General features: G+C 43.7%; 1 long non-coding RNA gene across 1 annotated transcript; it reads right to left on the reverse strand.

Annotated features, from left to right (window-relative positions):
- Positions 1–4728: 4728 nt before the first annotated feature.
- Positions 4729–17774, reverse strand: LOC103236831 (uncharacterized). Its single transcript, XR_498405.3, has 5 exons — positions 17670–17774; positions 13899–14021; positions 10655–10822; positions 7765–7948; positions 4729–5317 (listed from the first exon to the last, which is right to left on the reverse strand). It is a non-coding gene; the product is annotated as an uncharacterized lncRNA (long non-coding RNA).
- Positions 17775–21999: the final 4225 nt, after the last annotated feature.

Below are 21999 nucleotides of genomic sequence, written 5' to 3' on the forward strand. Positions count from 1 at the left end.
CCCCTAAATCATTCCTTTCTTATTATAGTCATTGATTACTTAAATTCAGTGATGTTGAGATGGATGGCTGTGTTTCCTTTTTCTTTAACAATGACCACAACTGTATGTCATTATTATTATTTAGTAGAAAGCTTGAGGGGAGGAAGTATCCTTAGAATATTTTGGATTTTTCTCTTACCTGTAAGCTGGCTTTCTCATTTTGCTCCAACAGTCCTTATGATTCTGGGAAAGAGGACAGGGCAGAAGCCCCTTTGGAAGGGAGGAGCATGACCCTGGGGAGTGGCTCTGTCTGGCTTGTGGATTGTGAGAGAGAATAAGGTAGCAGCCAAACCCCGTCTGCTGCATTAACCTCACTCTGAGTGCAGACTTTTGAAAGGGGGTGGCATTGAATGGGATGGAAGCAAAGCTAAAAGTGAACAGGCCCTTTCCCTTCACCCAGTGGGCCTAGACCGACACCATCTTGCATGGGGTCCTGCCAGAAACATCCTACAGCCACATCAGAATAAATGGTATGGCAGGTGGGTGTATGTAGACAGATGAGGCTCAGAATTTATTGACCATGAGTCTGTTTTGACCTTGAGTATCTTGGAAGGTGTCTTGGAGTTCCCACGTAGCAGAGGAGAGACGGAGGGGCTGAGGTCAGAACCACTAGGTGAGGGTAAGCACCCAGGGGCCTTGCCATAGGGAGCATGGTGACCCTATCCACCAGGGCTGCAGAATAGATGAGAGAGCCAAAGCAAGGCCATGTCAGCAGCTGAGAAAGATGCCAGGCCTGACAGAGACAACATGGACCTTGAGATGCCAGGTGCAGGGTTCAGGAGCAGAGGTGAGCTGGGCCTGGCAGAGAGGACTCCATTGCTGCAGGGGCCAGCAGGGGCCCAGACAGCAGGGCCTATACTGACTGCCCACAGACCTGTGACCTGTGTCTCCCTCACCCACCTGGGGACATGGTAACTCCATGTGTATCCCACCCACTGGGTGCCCTTGTGGCGGGACAGGCCAAAGAAGGAGCATACGCTTGACATGACAGCTGCAGTGAGGAAGGAGGCAGTCGGAAGCCTTACGACACTGCTTTCCTGTGAATGGACATGTTGAAAAGGCCTTTTCCCTTCCCTTGATGTCCAGTGGAGCTGATGGGGTGGGAGACTAAGGAAGGAAAGATCAATAGTAGAAAATATGCAACACAGATGTGCTTTGCTCACTTGAGTGGAAGTGAGCACAATTTCAATCCAGCCACGGCAGCGCCGTTAGAGGAGGCTGCCTGCCTTGCGTTTCCCACCTGGAAAGGAGCTCCTGCCTGCTCTCTCCACATCATTTCTCCGGCTGGTGGTCTGGGCCCCAAGATGACCTGGAAGGGAGAATATTGTCTCGTCTCCCCTGGGGCCAACAGTGCACAGAATGGATGGGCTTGGTGAAGGAAAGGCTATGAGCACTTGAGGCTAATAATGTGGCCTTTGTCCCGTGTCTGATAAGGCCCTCCATGTGCAGGAGTTGTTTTCTGTTAAGAAGTTACACATGAAATAAAAGAAAGAAGTAGTCCCATGAATGCCATTTTCCATTTTGGACATACAGACGGTCCCTCAAATTCGCACTTTGATCTTCCTGGGTGGAAATGGCAAAGAGTGACAGGTCCATTATCAATCTACTAAAAAACTGACCTGGTGATCATGGGAGTCTTCCATGATGAATTTGATTCCATAGTCTCTTAGAATTGAGGTGAATTTGTTTTTTTAAAAATCCCAGAATATAATTCATAAAAATGGTAAGTGTCTTCTCATTCGCCTTCATAAGTGTGATGCCAGGAAAGGACATTTGCAATCTCAGGCTGGGGCAAGACACTGTCACGGGAGAGGGAGAATGCTGGGCAGGAACGGGATGGGGAGGAGGAGGGAGGGCAATGGTGTTAGTAAAATTCCCCTGCATGGGAATAATGTACTTGGCACAGCCTGGTGTTCTCATAATAAAAAGAATAACTATCATTCTGCTTTCCCCATGAGACAAAACAGATGCTGTCTCTATGACAAAGTGCTCACTCTTGAGTGGAACAGCCATTTCCACAGCCAAATGTCTCCACAGCAAACTGAAATTCCCCGGGCCAGATTCCCCACTCTGTGCAGCACACCCCTGAAGCAGGTGGAGACTGTGCTCACCTCACAGTGGCAGCTGGAATGTGAGCCTGCTTGGAGGGTGGTGGTTGCGGAGGGAGGGAGGAAGGGAGAGAAAGAAGGAGACTGAGAGAGAGAAAGAGAGAAAAACAGAGAGAGAAGGAGGGAGAGAGACAGAGGGAGAGACAGCAGGAGAAGGGGGGGCGGCCAGAGAAGCAAGTGCTATAGCGTGCACGCGCGCGCGCATACACACACACACACACACACACACACACACACACACGCAGAGAGAGAAAGGCAGAGAGAGAGAGAGGGAGCCTCCGAGACAGAGGGGCAGGGAGAGTGGGAGAGACAGCGGAGAGGTGGGGCAGAGAAGCACACACACAGAAGTAGAGAGAGAGAAAGAGGGAGAGAGAGAGAGAGAGGCAGACACAGAGGCAGAGAGAGAGGGAGAGACAGTGCAGGGGAGAGCAGAGAAGCACAAACATGCACACAGAGGCAGAGAGAGAGAAAGAGGGAGAGAGAGAGAGAGAGAGAGAGAGAGGCAGACACAGAGGCAGAGAGAGAGGGAGAGACAGTGCAGGGGAGAGCAGAGAAGCACAAACATGCACACAGAGGCAGAGAGAGAGACAGAAGGGCAGACAGACAGAGAGGAAGAGATGGGAGGAGAGAGAGAGAGGGAGAAGCAGAGGGAAAGAGAGGCAGAGACAATGGAGAAAGAGAGGGAGAGGCAGAGGGAGAGAGAGGGAGAGAAAGGGAGAAAGTGGGGAGAGGCAGGGAGAGAGGGAGAGGAGAGACAAAGGCAGACAGAGAGAGGCAGAGAGAGAGGGAGAGACAGAGAAGCAGCAGCAGAGAAGCACCGACATACACAAAGGCAGAGAGAGATGGGGGTAGCGTGGGGGAGAGTGGTGGAGAGTCAGGGAGAGAGAGAGATTGGTCTCCCCATCCTGCCCTCACTGACCTCCTGCCAGGGTGCATGGGACAGGCAAGGGAACCACCATAGTGAGAGTAGAGAACTCTCCTAATATTCTCGATTGAGAACAAAAGAGAGGTCCTGTACTTGTGGAAGGATGACTTGGATACAAAGAAGGAAGCGTGCTTCCTCGCGGCCACCTCTGCAGAGGTCCCAAGGCTGTATGCGACCTGGGCACTTACCTGCCCACCAGACACACTGAATCCCGCAATGGACATGCAGGAGAGAGGGAAAGGGGGTCCAACCTGGGGAGCCCACGTGCTAGTCAGGGAAGGGGTGACATCGAATTGTGCTTTCGAGCTCACCAAGCCCTTTCTTGAGCTCCATTGCATTTGTTCTTCACACGCACCCTGCGTGATGTTTCTAGGGTTTTAGCGTCTCTTAGCTTACCCAGTTAACCCGACTTGGAAGTGGCAGAGACGGACTCAACTGAAGCCTGCTAACTCTCATTTGAGCCCCTTTCTACCACATGCTGCCTCTTATGGCACAGACCCCAGCACGCCCAGGTGGAGATCTGCTGGAGTTTATGAGCCTGGGTACCCTGGGAAAAGATGTGGATGGGATTGGGTGAATGGAGGTGCAAGTAGTTCCTCTGTCTGGGCAGCAGTCATTACTTGGACACCACAAACACTTCCCTGCAGCTGAGCACCAGGCTCTTTAGAGCATAACATTTCCAGGGAAAATGGGAAAACTTGCAAAATGCAGTTTGTTGTTTCTGCAGGTCCATGAGAATGTTTGTCTGCTTCATTCTTTTTGTGCCTTTATGCACAAGCAGAGGCAAATCTAAGGCCTTCTCTACAATGGCCAGGAGGCGCTCCAATTCCCTTTCCCCTCCCCTTGCTTTCTGAGGTCCCTGTTTTACTTGTCATGAAGGTGTATTTGAGGCACTCAGATGTAGGTAGGGCACAAACAAGCTGCTAAGAGAGCTAACATCCACGTGATGACGACCCCTTCCTTCTCCATGGCATTGTAAGTGCTTCCAGTGATTCCATGCGTTAGGATCATTTTTCGACTTAAAGGAGATTTCCATCTACCTTTCCTGGTCCATTTCTTTTTCCAAGGAGAACAAATATGAGAAAAATAAAAGGAAATCAAACAGCACAGGTATTTAACGTGAGTCTGGCTGCTCCTGGCCAATCTGCTCACCTTTTAAAGGACAGAGGTGAGGGACCAAATCTCCCCTGGATAAGTGCCTCTGCTAGAGTCACAGACTGGCTCAGCGACCTTAGCACTTAGCTTTTCAGTTACCCAGTTTCCACATCTGTGCAATGTGGACAGAAATATACCTATCCTGCGGGGTGGTAGGGAGGATTAAACCAAACATGCACATCCCAGGTGGAACACAGTGCCAGGCACACAGTGCACACTCAGGTATGGTTTGCTGGATCCTCAGCTGCAGCACATGTGTTCCAGACCCGTTTGCTACCACAGGTGTACTTGTGTCACGGGAAAAGGGAAAGGCAAAAGCCACGTGCTTGAGGCACATGAGCTCCACGAAGCTCAGAAACTTTCTCTGGGGACAGAGGGAGGTGAATTTGCTAGGGGCCCCGCCTCACGCCTCCTCCTATCCTCACGGTAACAAATGCTTCAAATAGCATCACCTGTCAGAGTGTGTTCAGTTTCTAGATTGTCAGGCAAAACCTCAATTAAAAAGAGAAAAAAACCACCAGGAAACTTAGTTTAGATCATGTCACATGGCCAAGAATATGTCAGTTCTGGAGGAAACTTGTTTGTCAGAAGGTAAGATATTCATGGCACCCCACAGAGCCGAATTTCCAGGGTGGCAATATTTTGTCCAGGGGTTAGTTTCTCTTCTAATGAAGGCTGTCACACTGCAATGCTCTGGAGGATGTGCAGACTGGAGGAGCCCAGCCCTGTGCATGACACCCTCCAACAACAAGGAGATTGCATCTTACAACTGTCAGGAAAATAGATTTGCTGCTGAGCGCTTGTCTTGGTGCAGTTTATTAGACAGCATCAGTCGTCTTAGGCTGCTTTGTCCTCAACACAAGACTTCAGACGAGGAAGGGCATGTGAGATGAAAACACAAAGGGAGAATACACAAAAGGTAGAGGCTCATCTTCACCAAGAAAGGATAGGTGGGTTGCCTAGGTGATGATGGGGAGCACAGAAAAGGTGTCCATGCAGTCCCTGGTGTCCTGGGGACACAACAGTGCGGGCTCTCCTTTTGAAAGTGGTTTTGAGGTGACTACTGTGTGCTGCCATTTCCATTCTTGTCCTGTAAGAGAGGCAGGAGTGTGTCAATGGGATTGTCTCTGTGCCCAGTGGGACTCAGTGACAGCAGCCAGCTGAGGTAGCAAATGCAACAGCGTGGCGGATCTGACTGCAAAGTCTTTGCCAGGCTCAGGCTTGCTTGGACCATTGAAGGATTCTGCGTGTTTTCTCCTCTGGCCTCAGATGTGTTAAGTATTCCTCCAGTGTGCCCACCCTCTGAGGTCAGAGACTGGAGGTTATCAGGCTGTCAGCCGGCAGAGTGGAAGTCCCTTCTGACCTTGAAAAGCCAGCAAACTGCTATCCACAGTCTGAGAAGTAGCCACACTCACATGTTGCCCATGCCTTGATGAAATACCTACCCAACTTTGAGGCCTTCCCCATGTGCCTTTAACCCTCCCATATCAGGGATTTTCAAGTAGCTGTTTCTTTTCTTTGGAAAGTTTCTCTTTCTCTGTCTAGACACATTCTTCAAAGTCTAGACAGAGACCCAACTCCTCCAGGAAGCCTGTGTGCATGATGCCAGTCTCTGATAGTTTTTCCTTCTTCTCATTACCTGCATTTTCTGTACACATTTACCACAGACTTGCCTGTATCATGGTTACCTTAGAAATAATGTTGATCTTGTTTTACATTTTCTTTCATTTCTAAAAGGCAAGCATTGTACTTAATACTTCTTTGAATGTCTGCAGACCAGCACATAAAAAGAGCTCAATGTCGCTTTTTAAAATGGCCTTTCTGTGATTCTGGGAGAACCTGGTTTACACCGTGGACTATCGGGTGTGTGTGTGTGTGTGTGTGCGCGTGTGTGTGTGTTGATGGACAGCCATCCTGCTGGAGGTCTCAGGAAGTGGGAGTAGGCAACTGTGAGATTAGACAAATCTGGAATATCCACAGCATTGTCCCCTTTAATACATACCAAATGTGAACTGCAGTGGCCAAGAGTGACTTGTTTCAAAGGCTCCTTTCTTTCCCCTGCCAGCCCATGAGTATTAGGAAAGGAGAGTTGCCTAATTGATCTCTGCAGCCGCAGGACCCAGCCCAAAGCCCTGCCCTCAGTAAGTACTCAGACATTGGTAGGAAACATTGTTCTCTCCTCTCCCCATCATCCCAGGTTGGCCCATGCTAATAAAAAAGAAGTCCCTCCCTTCCTTTCCTTGCCCCGCACTCATCATCCCCAAGGGAGGGGAGCATGGGGTCGGATGTGAAACTGTGGGAAGAAGCTGGAACTGGATGGCTCCTATCATTGGGGTGGTCTCTTTTCCAGAACAGCCTATCCAGGGCCATACACTTCCTTCTTCCCTCCCTATGGAGAGGTCTGCTGTGGTCTGTCTGTCAGCCCATGGGAAAGGGCAATTGGAGGGGAGGATGTAAATGCTCTATTACGTCCCCAGACGCAAAATGTTTCCAGTTCTGCTTCACTCACAACAAACCTGATGTTTTTGTCTCTTTCTGGATTCTTTCTGAACTCTGAGCAGGAAGAGGAGCCATCATTAACTATCACTACCACATCTCACTAAAGGGAAATATCTTGAAATAATATATCTTGAAAAATGAATGCTGGGCCTGCCTTACTGTCTGTATGTGTCACTCTTGGAGGCCAGTCTCTCACTTCACCTCCAGGCAAGGGTTCAGTGTTGGTGTGAACCATGGCAGGACTGATGCCTCTGGATTTCAGAAAGAAGAAGAAAGCAACAGACTTTTCTGAGCATTTCTTTTTGCCCTGAGCTGGCCTCTACAATCTGGGAGACCGTATATTTGCAAGAGGTCCTATGTAATGGCTTTGAGGATTCGGGGGAAGGTGGGTGAGGAGAAGCCTAATGTGAACTCAGATATGCAGGTCTCCTAAGGTATGGAAGGAGAGTTTATGTATTCACCATGCCTTTTCTTTTCTTCATACTTTGATGGTATGAAGTGTGAAGTGGGTAGCTAATTCCCGGAGATCACACACAACTCCTCTGAGAACTTGCCTTTCATATGCAAAACAACCAATCCACAGCCTACTCCCACCACCTCCTCTATGGGGTTTCACACTCTGGGCCAGTGTTCCCTTCCCTAATCACCCGAGGACAGGGACCAGATAGCTAAGGACAGCCCCTAAGGCCTGAGAGCCCTGAAATGATTCAAACCAGCCAGTCCTAAGCCTGCGTATCCTGCCTTGCCTGTGTTCCCCATAGAAACCACAGTAAAGGCTCTTACTCGTGCTTTGCTCCTGCACCCACCTCCAGACTGACCCTGACGCTTCACTCTATTCACTGCCCCCATGTAGTGCACCCCGTCCTCTTGGGACCTGTGAGTAATGAACTATCTCTTCAGTGGCACTTGTCTCCTGATCTGTTGGCCTTTCCAGATCTCAATGATAAAAAAGCTTATATTTTAAAAGTTTAGAATTGCTGAACTTGAGAGTTATGAATAGAAGAATAATAATATCTCCATCTCTCATTGGAAACTCACTTTGTGCCAGTCGTTGCTGTAAGTTTATTCACTGCATTAGTTCATTCAGTCTTCACACGTTCTCCTGTCCACTGATGTATTTTTCAAATCAGGAAAATGACTGGGATCAGAGGAGATAAATAAACCTTCCAAGGTGACACATCCAGGGAGCGGACAAGCAGACTCAGAAGACAGCACACATTTGCTGAAAGGAAAGAAAATGGTGGAAATGGCTGTGGGCTGGCTTCAAAGTGAAGGATTTTGTGTTTGTGAGAACTGGAAATCACTGTTGCCTGCATGAAGTTGCAGCAGATAAGCCATCTGGCCTTTGCACATGAAAGACCTCTGTCCCTGGTTATTAATTTATTTTTTAATTAATTAATTAATTTTCAGACAGAGTCTCATTTTGTTGCCAGGCTAGAGTGCAGTGGGATGATCTTAGCTCACTGCAACCTCTGCCTTCCTAATTCAAGCGATTCTCCTGCCTCAGCTTCCAGAGTAGTTGGGACTACAGGGGTGCACCACCACGCACAGCTAATTTTTTTGTATTTTTAGTAGAGACGGGGTTTCATCATGCTGGCCAGGCTGGTCTGGATCTCCTGACCTCGTGATTCACCCACCTCGGCCTCCCGAAGTGCTGGGATTACGGGTGTGAGTCACTGTACCTGGCCCTGTCCCTGGTTTTTTAATAACTGGTGATGAAAACTGATGGGATGGCTGGACACCCATGAAGAGTCTTCTGCTTATCAGCTGAAGACAGGGCCAGGCCTCACAAATCCCTGCCGCTCACAGGCTCCTGTTCTCACGCTCCAGGTAGCTCAGAGACCGCTGGAAGTCTGAATCACATCAAGCCATTGCCTGAGCCACAGTTCCTCACGGCCTCACTGGGCTTCTGTTGCTTAAAGGCCCCAGGGAGTGATTTGTGGAAACCATAAATCCATTTTATAGTTGAACATCAACTGTAATGCCTTCTACTCAAAGGAAACCAAGAATTAAATTTCAGAAAAAGTGAACGCCACAAACTCCGGCTGTTTACATCACATCAAAACAAGTTGAAAATTCAAGTTCAGTTGCTGCCCGTCTTCCTGTGTTTTTCAATTTTGCTGTAAGAGAGATTCACAAAGGTGGTGTTTCTTTCTTTCTTTTCTTTTTCTTTTTTTTTTTTTTTTGCCAGATTCTTTGTAACTTAAAACTGATTGACATTGGTCTGATGCATGTGTGTGGTGTAGACAGTCCAGGAATTTCAAGTCCATGTGGGCAAGGCACCATATTTCAAAAGACAACCTAGAGGGGAAGTGTTAGTGCCTCGAAATTCAGTGTGAGTTGAGCATCAAAATCACCTGGCAGGCGCTATGAATGTGACCTCAACTAATGGCCCTTTGACACTACCTGCTGGAGCTGGTCAGGTTTGCCCATCTCACTTATTAAACACTTGCTTCTTCAGAAAATCCTACTTTAGCTTTTGTTTAGCTGGGAAGTTCAAAGATAGATCTTTCCTTCCAAAAAACATATTTGAGGCCTGCAGAGTCTGGACAAGAGGATGCTTTAAATAGCTCTTACTATTTTCCCCCATTAACTTGGCCACCCCACCAAGGATGTACATCTTTAAATTCTTCCAGAGAATTCAGATGTCAACACCAGCAGAACACAAAGAATGAATGGTTACTACCAGTGTGTTATGGAGGAGGAATCAGCACTCTGGGCGACAGCGCACGGATTTTCTATTTTTGTATTTTGTTTGTTTGTTTCCAGTCGGAGTCTTGCTCTGTTGCCCAGGCTGGAGTGCAGTGGTGCAATCTCAGCTCACTGCAACCTTCTCCCAGGTTCAAGCAGTTCTGCTTCAGCTTCCCAAGTAGCTGGGATTACAGGTGCGTGCCACCACACCCAACTAATTTTTGTATTTTTAGTAGAACCAGAATTTCACCATGTTGGCCAGGCTGGTCTTGAACTCCTGACCTCGTGATCCACCCGCCTTGGCTTCCCAAAGTGCTGGGATTACAGGTGTAAGCCACCACACCCAGCCAGATCAACTGTTTTTGGAGTTGGTCATCATTTGGTTAAGGTGTACAATTTTGCCATTTTGGTAGATTGAAAATGGTCAAATTTTAGCAGTTTCATACAGTTCAACCCCATTCTACACATTTTTCCCATCTTACTGTTATCTGGAGTGAGGGTGACCCACCAACCTGGTTTGTTTAGGGCTGGTCCACTTATGGCATTGAAATCCCACATCCAGGGAGGCCTTTCTGTCTTAGGCAGACTGGAGTGGTGGGTCACAGCTGGGAGACCAGGTTCAAACTCCTCAGCTTGGGGTATGGGGCATCTTGCCTGCGTCCTCTGCTCCATTAAGGTGCCATTGATAAGGGTAAACATAATTATAGTCACCAAGTGCCATTGTACGTGACCTCATTACTCCTCAGAACAGTCCACTGAGGCTTACAGAAGTTAGGTAGCCTCTGCAAGACCTCACCTATATTGGGGCTGAAGCTGTCCATAACTCCTGAACCTCAGCATTCTGCTGTGTGCCAGACACTCTGCTGGGCCCTTTATAAGAAGACAGGCTAGGCTTTTGACACTGAAAATGGAAAAATGTTAAACAACTAGTCGTTGGATAGCATTCCTTTGAAAATGTGGTACTCTCTCCTGGATTTGAGGACACAGAAGTAGTTTGGTGACACTGCACTCCCTGTGAAGCCTTGGAGGTAGGGCGTGGCTCCCAGACTGTGCAGTGTGTGGGGAGCGGTCAGGTAAGGCCAGTGCCTGATAGAACAGTCAGGAATCCCACACCTGACTGCTCTGTTTGGACACGTGGATTAATTTTTGGGTTTTCTCCCTGTGGATTATTGCTCATATGAACAGCTTTTAAAAATGGGGATTATTGGTACCTAATATACTGAAAAATAAAACTTACCAGAGCACTAGACAATTCTTTCAAAGACAGCTGTTGGCCTCCCGACTTGATCAACTGTATTCCTCAAATGGGGGTGCTGTGGTTTCCCCAAGGAGATGAGAAACCACAGCACAAACAAAGAACATCTTGGTGGAGAGCTGATTGTATTTGAAGATCTGGGGAGTTTTTCTCCATTGAAAAACAAAATAAAACAAAACAGACTCACATAAGAGGAAGGTTGGAAAAATCTTATGAATTTCTAATGTAAAATATGCAGAATTAATGCTTTTGAAGTTACTCTACTCCTAAGCTCTCAGGTCACAGAGTTAAATTTTGAAGTGTACGGAACCGGACTTCAGTAATAAACCATGGAGCGCTGAGCTTACACGTCATTCAATTATCCTCTGAACTTGATTTTTTTTCTTTTGTCATGTAGGTCACCAATAATGTGGAATCCATTTCGTGGAGACAAGCTACTTTTAATCAAAAATTCTAAGACATGGTGAGTACTCAAGCATATGACTATAATTTTCTGAATAGACTTTAGATACCAGATTTTAAAAGCATTTCAAAATGTCTACATCGTAGCAGAAGCTTGGATTAAGCTATTTTATATTTCATAGTCACTGTGGTTTGGTCTCTAAAATTATGTACATTGTCATTGAATAAAATTCTTCTTAAACAACTAGAACACTTGGTTGATTTTAAATGACTAATTATTGTTATATTATGTGAGAGCACATAAGGTATGTTCTGCTTTACAAGTAAAGCCTGGCAACGTTTCCCATGGTTTGCAATTCAAATTGGATGGCTCTGAGTCATTTAAAAGCAGGTGAGCAGCAGATATAAAACAGTTTTTTGAAAGGGGCTATTTGTTTCTCCTATCTTGGCTTTGCTGAAAAGAATTATTTAAGGCTGACAGAGGAATGAGGATGAAGCAGGAGTTGGGCTGTTTTGTTCACTAGTTCAGTTAGCCTAGTCATTAGCTTAGCATTTTGAAGCTTCAGTGTTAGAATCTATAGCCGTTCCCCTAAGAACAAAGTAAAATGTGATTTCCAAGTCCAAAATAATGAAAAAGTTTCAATGATATTGAACAGGCTATGTGGAGGAGAGCAGAGGAAATCAGTAAGCTCCTGCCTCCTCACGGCTGTCTTGGGGAGAATGTTGAGTGGATTGATGTTTTTATACATATTAGACTGTTTTGATGAGATGGCCTTGCCAAGTAGGTGTTTGTTTTGTTTCTTTTCTTCCTTCTGTGTAAAGATGTTTAATTCCTTGAGCCATCCTCTAGTTCCTATGGTTTTGTCATTGTTCTCTTAGGAAAGAGAACGGTAACAGGAAATATGCACTCTTTACCCTTTCTTCGTTCTCAGGGGGCATTGTGATGTTACCTTGAGTTCTGTATTGAGTTTTCAGTGACGGTGTTATGAGACGTGTGAGTAAGCATTTAACAATGACCAAGAAGTAGTCAGATTCAAACCCAGCAATACAGAATTCTCATTTTAATTTCAAGTTATGGATATTTGTCTTTGATTTTTATGGATTTTGCCATTTTTAAACAAACAAGGTTTCAATGTTTATCTTCTCCGTAAGAGATGGGAAGGCCTATGAACATTTTAGCAACCCAAAAGATGATTCCTAAGTTTTTTCCTCAGGGGAATGTTTTATATATAGGTAATCAGAGGAAATGTTTGTTTCCACGGGGAAGTATGGATAAAATATAAAATCGGTTTTTCACTGTCAACTAGGGATCACTAGGCAAAATGTTAGTACAGAGATGTAAATGTGAAAAGGAAAAATGCGAAGCAGTATTATTTTTAAATATAAGTTTGCCACTTCCCTAACTCCCCCGCCCTAAAAAAGAGATTAGAGTTGACCAAGATAGCTGTAAACTTGAGTTCCTATTAATTTGCATATATATTCAAGGAATGAGATTAAAATTAACAGAGGAGGAGAGAAAGCAACTCCGGACCTGAAGCACAACTGCTGTTGTGTTGATGCGGAAAATGACTGACTCATAGACTTTCCGCAGAAGCTGCCATGATTCTTTGAGTTGTGTTAAGAAAGAACTCTGGAGCTCTGGAGAGTCTGGCTTTGAATCTAGGCTTGACCATTTATGGATTATGTGAATTTGAGCACGTTACTTAACATCTAGGCTCCGTTACCTTGTCTATAAAGTGGACACCAACAATATACCTTGAAGTTTTTTAAAAAATAGAACCAAATAAGTTAATATTTGTGTAACTCATGCTGCAGTTTCTGACAAAATAAAAATTCTTAAGTGTTTACCTTTTTAATTACTCTAAAAAATATTTACCACTAATATTTGACATGTAATTAAAATTTTCAAAAATTTAATTTTTTTCCTGGTGTTAAAATAAAATTATCATGACAGTAATAAAAGGATAACAGGTAAGGATAATCCTTTAGTTAACTTTGGTTAATTTTAAGTGGTGTTAGTGTGATATGACTTTAGCATTACTCATTATTAGTTAGCATCAGTTAGGAGAGAGAAATCATCCAGAAATTTGAACAGGAAAAGCTGAACATAAAGAATTATTAACTGTAACAGGGGATTGGAGTAAGGAGAGTTTGGCTAATAAGAACTAGAGGGTTCTAAGGAATATTGGCATAGCAGCTGGAAGGAGCTGCCCCTCCCCCAGGCCTGAGATGAGCACCTGAGGAAGGGCTGGGCTGAGAGCCAGACCTCACTGGGAGGGCACAACCCTGTGCCACTGGATGGCAGACGGGTGACTGTGGTGAGGCACTGGCAGGTCTTGCTGGAAATCCACCCTCTGGAACTCACTGGAGATATTCCTTCTAAGGTGACAAGGGAAGCTGTTTGTGGGAATGTATTTCCCCGGAGGCCCTGAGCCTTTGCCCCCAGTGCCCAAGAGAGACCGCAGGAGGTGGCTGTTGGGTGCCAGGCACCCCTGGCTGCCCTGCCCTACAGGAGCCTGGGAGTATGGGTGAGCTGCCTGCCCCGCAGGAACCTATCTAGAGCAGGAAGCAAAACACGCCCGCAGTATCTCACCCGCGGCCTTTACTGACAAAGCGTAACATCGTATCGTAACAGTTAGCAAAGCGAAAATATTCAAGTGGCTCAGAACCATTTTCACAGAGCAAGCAAAAAGGGTGAATTTGGAGCTGAGCATCAATAAGTGGCTAACTCTGCTAGCAGGAGAAACACTTTTCCAAAAATTTATGTGAAATATATATGGTAAAACTTATGAAAAGAGAGAATGTAAAGATACAAAGTACCTACCTGAGAGCTTACCCCTGCTTACCCTGGTCAGTTGCAGAGAACCTGAACTGCCTTGTTTTTGTCTTTTAGTGAATTCGTTTTTCTTGTAGTGAACTTGGAATGTAAAGCTTGAATTGACAAACTCTACAAGAAGCAACATTATGAAATTTGGGTTTATGGTTATAAAAACTTTATGAAAAACATTATTCATCATGCTACATAGAGTTTTCAAATGAGTACTCTGAAGAATTCTCTCTGGTTGCAATTCTGATGAGCGATAGATCTTGTTTCTTCTCTTAAGACATGAAACACAGCAGAGCAGTAGCTATCCCGAAGTTGAGCTCATCAGACACTAATCAACACTGGATATTGACTTGTGCAACTGATGAGATTAGAAGGCAGTTTAAATAAGAAATTAATCAAAGGTGAAGATTAAAAAATAACAGGAAACGTACATGAGATTAATACAAACATTGATAATGTAAATGTACTTCCCAGGGTAGAATATAAAATTTTCCCTAAACTTTCTTTCCAGCGGCCTTATGAATTAATTGGTATTTGATTGATTGATTGACAACTCCAGTTATTAACTAAATTGAATCAGCTGGGAAACACTGCCTGGATTACTTCCTCAGAATTGTTTCCGCACAGGGACTAGATGATTGAATGTAATCAAATAGACTCAAGAAGGAATTAAATTCTTTAAAGTCACTTAGGCTTTTAATTTTTTCCCTCCTTTTTTCTTGTTGTTTAATAATTGAATACTCATTTTAAAAATGTGTTATTGATATATTTAAGGAATTAAATGTCATGAACGAATACTGCCTGTAACAAGAGGAAGAAATTGTCATTGAAAGAAGGGAAATAAAAAGAACAAGTTCTGCAAGACTACTTTTGTGCCTGTTTATTTGATTAATCCTGGTAAGGGAGACATATATGTCTTACAATCATTGTATATACATTGAATTTATATGCATATTCCTTTAAAATGCTATTTCATATTTCTGTGTCTCCACTTTCTGTTTAAGATCCATCTAGTTTCTCCTGGACAGGAACTTAAAACAGAAACATCTTGCAAAACTGGCTTGAGTGGGTGATGCTAAGTATACAAATAGCAGGGAGTGCTGTCTAACTAACAAGAAAGTTTAGTTTGCCAGAATTCTATTCATATCAAAGAATCTCAGAAATAGTTAGAAAGTCTGTTTTGGTAGCTGCTTACTACCTTTACGATCATAAGTAGTTTCAGGTTCTATGGTTGCTGCCTTTGCAGTAGCATTGTGCTTCTTATTTGATCTTTTTGAAGATTTTTGTCAGGTGTTAAATAGATTGATTTAATCTTAAAAAACTTAATAGCATAACCCAATAAATCTTTTCCTAGATGCTACTTAGTGGCCCATTCCCACTTCCCGTTATGCACGTGGTCTTGATAAGGTTGCCCCATTCAATTAATTTGTGCTTAGTTGGGGGGACACTTGAGAGCAGTTGGGACCAGTGTCTGTCAGATAAATAAATATGAATTCCTAATTAGGCAGAGTGAGAATGCCCAGAATGGTTTATCATCATAACCATTCCCAAAACAGGGTTGAGGTCTTATGGGGAGGCCTTACTCCGTTGTTTGTGATCAACCCCAGCTGGCACACAAGCCCTCAGAGTCTGCAATGATGCCTTCTCAAAGTATATTCAAGTACTTGCACTTAAATCAACAGAGTAAAAAAAATGTCAATTTTAAAAGAGATTGTCATTTAAATGGTCTGTTAGAAAAACTACAGCAACATTGCTCCTCTCAAAGAAGAATGCTGAAAGAATAATTAGACATCAGCAGAATACCAACACATTACTGGGAAAAAGAAAGGGCACAGGAACTTCTAAAATTTACTGAAATAAAAATCAGCACAGGGACCTAGACCTTCATTAGAACCGAGTGATGAGATGAACTACTAACGTTGATGAACTGCAGTATAAATGTTATACGGGTTCAGAATATTCCTTGGGATTACTCGGGGAGTCAGAAATTGACACATTTTACATTTTCTTTTGTATTTAAAATATCCAATAAAATTCATTTTGCTAACATATACTTAAATCAATATGCATGTTGCAAGAAGCCAAGTTCAAGGGCACAATTTAGCATAAATCATGTGTTAGTTGTTGCTACTGTTAATAGTCATCTCTTTTTTTCCTGGGGTCAGAGCCAATTAAGAGACATATAGAAGCCTGGGAACGATCAAAATACTGGCTTTATGACTTATCAAAGCCAGATGGAAGAATAGGGTTTTATATGTGGGCTAAAGGGGATACTAATTTCTCCCCTGTGAACTGAAGTGAGTTCCATACACTGCGCGGGGTTGCACCTGCTTGGGAGCTGGAGATCAGGGAGGGTGGGGTGCTGCCCCCTAGCGGAGAGCCCCGGTGCACACAGGCGACAACAGCCACAGATCCACCGCCCTCCTGCTTCATCTCCTTTGGTAATTCATGAGACAGTTTCCTGGGAAGTCCCATGTTTAATTTTCATCGTGATTGACTCTGAAACAGTATTCTCTGTGTAGCCATGAAGAAATGAGAATTTGTTTCTTATAGTTCTCCACTGAACTACTTTATCATTTCTGATTGAACCGATTCCTTATTTTCCCCTCGTAACTAACACCCACTCGCAACTAACACCCACTCGCCTCCAGGTTAAAGTTTTCCTTACTTGGCAAAATCAGATACTAAATAAAATATGATAAAAATAAATCAAAACTCTTGCTTATCCTTACAGAGTTGCACAATTTCTATCTTGAATATGACAGGCACAGTCTCAGGATTTTCTTGCTCTGATTCAAATACAAAGTGAGTAGCTGGTTTATGGCCCAGCAGGAGCCAAGGGCGACCCACCTACCTCCTAATCTAGAGCTCTTCCCACTTCGCAGCACTTGCTGCATAAGACCTTAAGATGCAGAGTTTCGCAGAGCAGTTGCGAGTGCACTGTGGAGGCAGGTGGCTATGAGTTTGGATTTCAGCTCTGCTCTGACTAGCCCTCTGACTTTGAGAGAGGTTATGACCTTCCTGGGCCTCCAGTGCTTCATGGGCAAAATGCAGACCACAGCATTTCTGTTGCAATATTGCTGTATTTAAATGAGATTATGTGTCTGAAATGCATCTTGCTGAGCTTGGGGTAGCTTAGCACTAATAAGTGCTGGCATGACCCATTGTTAAGCTGCACTTACCCACAGTACGAATAAAAATAGTTTAATTTTACACAAGTTGTAAATGAAAAGAGAATGAGTGTGTAAACCATTTGAAAAGATAACTTCAGTTACATGGCTTCTTCCTAGAAACCAGCCGTTGGCAGAAGCGAGCTATCAACACCTTCTTTCTTTTCTCATTTCTGGTTTGGTTTCTGGCTGCTCTGCCTCATTTTTCCCTTTTGTGACTGCCTTGTGTCCCTGTGAGATAACTGGGGCTCCAATCTTGTCTCCCTCTGTCCAACCACAGCTACCTTTCTTCGTCCTCACAGCCTGATGTCATGATAAGGGGAGGAACTTACCCCTTCCACATGTAACAGAAAGTAACACTTCAGCAACACCCAACTCTGGATTAATAACTCAGTTTCTTTTGGTTCTGGAACAGTTCAAAGCTCTCTCTCTCTTTTTTCTTCTTTTAAAAATGTATTTCACAAACACTATGTAGTACTTGCTACATGCCAGACACTGTTCTAAGCACTTTACAAGTATTAACTCATTTTATCTTCCTATATCTAATCCAATTTTATATAAAACAGAAACCAAAGCAGAGAAGGCCTTAGCAACTTACCTGAAATTACCCAGCTAGTGCTTGGTGGAGGCAGGATTTCAGGCTGAGGAGTCTGGCCCCGGTCTCTGTGCTTTTAACAGCTCAGCCCAGCTGCTTCTCCGCCACCCTTGCGACATCATCTTCCATCTCACACTGCCAAGGGCGGGAATGCCAGACTTACTAGAAAAGCCTTGAAAAACTTAAGAATGTAAGTATTAAAAAGTTCAGCATCTCAAATATTTATCATTTCTTTGTAGTGAGAACACTTAAAATATTTTCTTTGAGATGTTTTGGAATACATAGTACATTAACTATAGTCACCATGTTTTGCAATAAACTACCAGAACTGATTCCTCCCATCTAACTGAAACTTTGCATTCTTTGACAACCATCTCCCCTTTCCCCGACCTCCCCACCATAAACGTATACAACTTTTATTTGCCAATTAAAAACAAAATAAAAACAAAAAGGTGCAACAAACAGTTGTGCTTTCATCGTCCAAAACACTAAGGGTAATGCCAGTCCAAGAGAATGACAGATTTTTGAGGGCGGTTTTGTTGTTTTATTTTGTTGGTAGCACACAGGAGATGGGAGAGTTCTGAGCATAGAAAATGAGAGAGGAACTGAAACAGGGGACAGGAAATTTGCCAAATGTCAGAGCTGAAGTTGTAGAGCAAAAGAGGGATCATTGGTGGGGCTTATGGGGTCGTTGTGGAGTTTACCATTGTCATCCTGAGCAAAGCCCAGGACTGAGAACAAGCAGGGAGAGGGAGGGAGGAGCCTCGGATAAGCAGTGCTGGGGCCAGAGGGAAGCCTGCTGCCATCTCTCAACTGGGATTAGCTGCCCCATGCCTCTTGGGCTTTTTGCCTTTCTGAATTTGTGGGTGGTTTTGCCTCAGAGATGTACTCTTGGGGGCAACTGAAACACACTAAAAGTGAAATGTCGCCTCAGTTATGAGTGATCCTGATAAAGACGGTAACCAGGAAGTGCTGAAGCCCGAAGCCACCACTCTAGAAACACCAAATGTATCGCTGAGCTCCAGAATAAAAATGATATGTGCTAACTGTAGGCAGGGCCACATAAGCAAGGCAAAGTATTACCAAGAGGCACAATTAAAAAAAAAATTACATATTTTTATTTAAAATTTTTAAGAATACAGTACATTGTTGTTATATTTCCATGTTGTATAATAGACTTCTTGAATTTATTACTCCTGCTAACAGATATTTTGTATTCTTTGACCAACATCCCCCTAACCCTCCCATCCCTGTCTCTGGTAACCACCATGCCATTCTCTGCTTCTTGGAGTTAGACTTTCTTAGATTCCACACATAAGTGAGGTCATGCAGTATTTGTGTTTCTGTCCTGGCTGATTTCAGTTGACGTAATGTCCTCCAGGTTCATCCGTGTTGTCGCAAGTGACAGGATTTCCCTCTTTTTAAGGTTAAATAATAATCCATGGTGTATATATGCCACATTTTCTTTATTCATTCATCTGTTGAGAGATACTTAGGTTGATTTCATATTTTAGCTATTGTGAATAATACTGCATTGAACATAGGAGTGTGGATGTCTCTTTGATACACTGATTTTAATTTTTTTTGGATAGACACCCAGTAAAGGGAATGCTGGATCACATGGTAGTTCTATTTTTATTTTTTTTTAGTAACTTCCGTATTGTTTTCCATGCTGGTTGTACTAATTTACATTTCTACCAACTGTATACAAGGGTTCCCTTTTCACCACATCCTCACCAACACTTGTTATCATTCATTTTTTTGATACAACCATTCTAACAGGTGTGAGATGGTATCTCATTGTGGTTTTAACGTACATTTCTCTGACGACTACTGATGTTAAGCATTTCTCATGTACTCATTGACCATTTGCATCTCTTATGTTGAGAAATGTCTTTTCTCGTCCTTTGCCCACTTAAAAATCAGGCTGTTTTCTTGCTATTGAGTCTTTTGTGTTTCTTGCATATTTTCAATGATAACCCTTTATCTGATACATGGTTTTCAAATATTTTCTCCCATTCTATAGGTTGTTTCTTAATTATGTTGATTGTTTCCTTTGCTTTGCTGAATCTTTTTAGTTTGATGTGATCCTGTTGGTCTATTTTTGCTTTTTTATTGCCTGTGCTTTCTTGGTCATTCCCAAAAATCATTGCCCAGACCAATATCATAGAGCTTTGCCCTTCTGATTTCTTCTAGGCAGTTTTACAGATTCTGGTCTTAGGTTTAAGTCGTTAATCCATTTTGATTTGAGGTTTGTGTATGATGGAAGATAAGGATCCAGTTTTATTCTTTTGCATGTGGGTATGCAGGTTTCCCATTGTCATTTGTTGAAGAGGATCTCCTTTCCCCATTTAGTATTCTTGAGACCTTCGTAGGAACAAAGTGACACAATTCTTAGAAGTAGTGTTAGTACACTAAAACCCAAACTGGGCAGTCATATGGGTTTCTGGTACCTCTAGTTATTGTCTCTGGGACCCTGAGCAGGTTCATTAAGCTCTCTGTGCATTCATTCCCTCAACAGAAAAATGCAGAAAATGCCTAAATGGTTAACAATCATTACCAACAGGTTAGAGATGGCGTTTGTTGAGTGTCTTGTTCAACATCTGGCAGATAGTAAGTGCTTAAGTATTTTCTGAATGAGTAGTGGGAATTCAAAACTGCTAGTTTTCCACTGGGGGGAAAAAAAAAAAACCTTAACGATTCCAAAGGCCCTGTTTATATTAAAAGCTTGTGAAAGCACAGGAGAGTAGAGCATGGAATATGAGACCACACAGTTTCATCATCCAGAATTCAGGGTCATTACAGATTTGTCAGAGGCGTTTCATTTTCTGAACAAAAGAAAACAAATAAATTATTATTCTTTTAAATGTCATATTTGTATCAAGAAAATGTACAGGAAGTGTAGAGTTTCATTCTCTGGGCAGGCCGTATCAGCTGAGGCGTCAGAAAGAGACAACACAGCCTTCATTTGCTTCCATTGCTTTGTGTGAAGTCTAAGGATATTTCAGAGTGAAACAAATATGGACACAAAGGATCTGAGCTCCTTTTCCAGAAGCATTTTGTCTGAGGACAGACCCAAACAGGGATGGCTCAGTGATACGGTTTGGATCTCTGTCCTGTAAATCTCATGTTGAAATGTAATCTCCAATGCTGAAGGTGGAACCTGGAGGGAGCCGTTGGGATCACGGGCGCAGATCTCTCATGGCTTGGTGCTGTCTTCCTGAGGATGAGTTCTTGCGAGATCTGGTTGTTTAAAAGCGTGTGGCATCTCCCCTCTCACTCTCTTGCTCCTGCTCTGGCCATGTAATGTGCCTGCTCCCTCTTTGCCTTCTGCTGTGATTTTACTTCCCAAGGCCTCCCCAGGAACCGAGCAGATGCTAGTATCGTGCTTCCTGTACAGCCTACAGAACCATGAGCCAATTAAACCCCTTTTCTTTGTAAATTACCCAGTCTCAGGTATTTCTTTATAGCAATGCAAGAACAACTTAATACACCCAAGTGAACCACAGTCCATGTGATATTTGAGGACTGTGGAGAATGTGACTGCTCCAGGAAAGCACGGAGGGACAACTCTGCTCCTCTCTAAGGAGAACCCCCTGTAACTGATGGCACAGAGCTCAGTGAAGGCAGCGCTATGGGCAGTTACCAAATGAATGATTAGCAGGAAACTAGAAGAGGAAAAGCTGATTGCTGGGAGTCAGCACCAGTTGTCTTAGAAAAAAAAATATCTTTCCAGACCAGGTGCGGTGACTCATGCCTGTAATCCCAGCACTATGGGAGGCTGAGGCAGGTGAATCACCTGAATTCAGGAGTTTGAGACCAGCCTGGCCAACATAATGAAACCCCATCTCTATTAAAAATATAAAAATTAGCCGGGCGTGTTGGTGCACGCCTATAATCCCAGCTACTTAGGAGGCGGAGGCAAGAGAATCACTTGAACCCAGGAGGTGGAGGTTGCAGTGAGTGGAGATCGTGCCACTGCACTCCAGCCTGGGTGACAAGAGCAAAACTCCATCCAATTTTTTTTTTTTGAAAAAAAAATTCCAGTATAAACATATGTGTGTGTGTGTGTATATGTGTGTGTGTGTGTGTGTATGTGTGTGTGTGTGTGTGTATATATATATGATTGTGATTTGGTACAGCAGGGAAATAGTATAGCTGTATTTAAGTAAGAACTTGGTAAGTCCTTTTTGATGATACGGTTAGGTAGACTCATAAATAGGTTGTTCAAAAATTCTTGTGTAGAATCTGAATAATGGTGATGATCTCATAGAAAATAGGTGTTCCTGGTATCCTCAGTGCTAGTGAACTGCTCGTATTTAATGATGAATTA

Source organism: Chlorocebus sabaeus, chromosome 8, assembly GCF_047675955.1.
Source record: "Chlorocebus sabaeus isolate Y175 chromosome 8, mChlSab1.0.hap1, whole genome shotgun sequence".
In the NCBI taxonomy this organism is placed as follows: Eukaryota; Metazoa; Chordata; class Mammalia; order Primates; family Cercopithecidae; genus Chlorocebus; species Chlorocebus sabaeus.